Below are 3195 nucleotides of genomic sequence, written 5' to 3'. Positions count from 1 at the left end.
CACAGGACAGGCTCTTGGTCTAAATGTTATAACCCAGACTGAGACAAAGTCTCCGGAATAAAATCACGTGCGATGAAGGAAATGTGTATGTTTAAGCATCGGTTTGAAAACATGTCGCTTTTCTTTGTTTGCTGTGTTAAATATGCTGTGTTTTAAGTGTGAAAAAGACGGAATAGTTGTTGATTTTGGTTCAAAGCAATGTTGCATGGAGTACGACTATTTTCATCATTCTTTTAGGTTGAATACACCAGGCTGGAAAAATGTAATAAGCGAGTTCAAAAAAGGGTAAGGGAAGAAAAAAAATGGAAGAAACTCATTCACAATACTGTAAATTAATATTTCATCAGGGACAAGGTTGATTACTGGTACTTTTAACCATAATTATTTGATATTAGTGCTGTGATAATTGAATGATTTAAAGGATTCATTACATGTATGATGAGTTTGCCTTCTCTGTATTAACTATCTGCAGATTTCTTTCCCTTTCTTCTAACAGCATGTACAAGACAAAACAATATCTATTCTCTGTATATTAAGATTGATTTTATTTCTGAGAGACCACCCCCCTGGAGAGAAAGAGAAGAATCTAAAGTTAATATATGTTTAGCAACCCAACTCCAGAAATGCAATAAAAGTTAAAATCTCCCCTACTGTTTTTTAATTATGATATTAGATCAGGAAGAAGGACGGTGGGAATTTATTGCTCCAACTATTTTGTATAGATGTGCCTGTTTTTTATGTAAAAACATGGGTAGTCAAAAAGACACCATGCTGTTCGCCTTCATCTTTCTTCACGTAATATTGTTTGCTTTGTTGCTAATGTTCATGCACTTTCTGATGCTGTTATCAGAGTAAAATATTAGAGATATTACGATACGCTGGATTGCATAATTTTTCTTGCGTCTCTTTGTATAATGCTCCTCTCCCAGCAGGTGTAATTTTAAAACCTGGAGGCTTTTGCTCGTGTGTGTGCGTGTGTGAGCGCATTGCCTATGTATGAACTTTATCCTTTGCTGCTAGGAATGACTTTGGGTGGTTTTGCAAAATACCTCCTAGCCAAAGCAATGGGTCGGAGAAGTTGAGTAGGAGGCTGTGGGAAGATGGGGTTGCTTTGATAAACTCTCCCTTTTTGCAGCAGGGGAAGAAGTGGGCTATATTCTGGTTTGGTTTCCCCCCTTCCTTCTCCACCCCCCCCCAAAAAAAAAAAAAAAAGGAAAGAAAACAAACAAGCAGTCCTGGTTTACGCAGATATTTGCTCCGCTGGACTTGGAGCAAGTCTGCTGACGGCTCAGCACCTCCCTGCGAGATGTGCCCGCTCTGGGGCTGCAAAAGGACCGGGGCTGCCGGGGGGGAGCCGCGTAAGTGGCAGCAAATGTCCCCGCACCAGGTCGTTCCCTTTGGGTGTCGGGGTGCCCACCAAGTCCTTGCAGAGGCAACGGGCTCCGCAGAGGAGCTGTGCAAGGAGCTGCTTGGAAAGGAGGGGTGGAGGAGGGCAGGAACGGGGCATCGCCTCAATATTCTGTATTTTAAGCCATATCTGTGGCAGATGCAGGCAGGTTTAGCACTGGGCTGATCTCCTGGAGGAGACGTTTGCACCAGGCCAGAGATATTGCGATGCAGCTTGGGCTGGAATCCATCGCCTAAAGCAGCACCCTTCGCCCCTCCGCCCCCCTCCCGCCCCCCCATGCATTTTGTGGGGTTATTGTCTTATTTGAGGGCACCAGACTCTTCCTAACACCTTGTGCTTGCTTTCAAGCTCGCTGGTGTGCAACTGTAGCAGCCAAACAATAGAATTTGCAGACACAACTTGGAGCTTGCAACTATAGTTATCTATGCTAATTACAGGGTGTCTGACAGAAACATAATAAATGTAAAGGGAGAAGTATAGAAATATGTTTCTTCAGGCAGTATACAGTTCGCCTCTCTGGGTTCAGGCTTGTTTTCTTGCTCTTCTTTTAATTTACTTCTCTGGGAAATTTTTTTTCCCCTTCTCTTGACCTGCATTTCATATCACACCCAAAACCGAGCTAACCTGGTATGCCTCAGCGTGGCGTGGGGCTTCGTTTCGTGCCCTCCCCGGCTGCTGCAGACAAGCTGCTGTTTTGTGAACATCTGCAGTAGGCTTCGTCTGGTGGAGACCTGAAATTTTGGAAAAGGACACCATAACACACTTAAAGAAATTGTTCTGAGCTTTAATTGCACCTCGGAATTTATTGTCTATTACCCGTACCTCCAACACTGGAGAGACAGGAATTCTTAGCAACAAACAGAGTGGGGGGGGGGGGGGGGGGGGGAGAAAGCACTTAAGCAGGTAAAAAACTCCTGCAGTGTCCTTTTAACTAAACGCTGATTTTATTTGCCTTAGCTATGGCTCCCATATTGGGTTAGGTTGAAGTTTCCACTTTGATATAGGGGGCTGTGCGTGCAAGTTCCACCGGTCAGTTGTTGTCCTGGGGAGCTTTCCCTGTATGATAACTTGTAAGAAACCCTGATTAAATATGATTTTCGAGCAGCCAAAGAATTTAGTAGGGGGAAAGGCAAAGCCTATAGCCTGCAATCGCGCTGCTGCAAGAACCACGGATGGTATCTGGCCTGAAATTAATCTCTCTCCATATTTATTTACTTTAAGAGACAATCCTGGAATAAATAGAGGCATCTGGGGGATCAAGAAGTATTTTGCAGCCTCTTCAGAGAGTCTGCTTTACATTCGTGCAATCTATTGTGTACAGTTTCTTCCCTCTCTCTCTTTTTTTTTTTTTTTTTTTTTTTAATAAAAGAAAAGGAGGAGTGAAGAAAAGGAACAAAAGACAGAAGGAACTTGGGCAGGCTAAAGAGGAAGGGAATGGGGAAAGACAAAGCAGGGGAAAGAAGGGAACTTCATCCTGGGCTGGGGCTGGGGATGCAGGCGCAGGGGCGTGCTGCTGGCTGGAAGTTGGCGCTGGCTGCAGGCTGACTTTCGTTTCGCTTATGGAGAGATATGAACCAGCACCTCCCTTCCCTGCTCCGGCACGGCTGGAGGTGTGCAGCGGGGCCGGGGGGGAAGGAGCGGCGAGAAAACGCCGATTTCTTTTTTAATCCGAACTTGACAGTGTTAATTGAACCGAGGGAAAGCGGGGGAATGCTCTTGTTCTTTTTTTTTTTTTTTTTTCCCTCTCTCCCCTCCTTTTCCCCTCCCTGTGTGTGTGCGTGCGAGAA

At 44.8% G+C, this 3195-nt stretch overlaps 1 protein-coding gene across 1 annotated transcript in view; it reads left to right on the top strand.

The window, feature by feature from the left end:
* The window catches only part of HOXC10 (homeobox C10), a 9617-nt gene extending 7943 nt beyond the window's left edge, over positions 1-1674 (top strand). Inside the window, exon 2 of the mRNA XM_080570527.1 lies at positions 1-1674. This exon is cut by the window's left edge and continues 4179 nt beyond it. The gene's annotated coding sequence lies outside the window, so the exon portion shown is untranslated.
* The last annotated feature ends 1521 nt before the right edge of the window (positions 1675-3195 follow it).

Source organism: Anser brachyrhynchus (assembly GCF_964034855.1).
Source record: "Anser brachyrhynchus genome assembly, chromosome: 29".
Taxonomy (NCBI): Eukaryota; Metazoa; Chordata; class Aves; order Anseriformes; family Anatidae; genus Anser; species Anser brachyrhynchus.
This window is presented reverse-complemented; position numbering and strand designations above follow the sequence as displayed.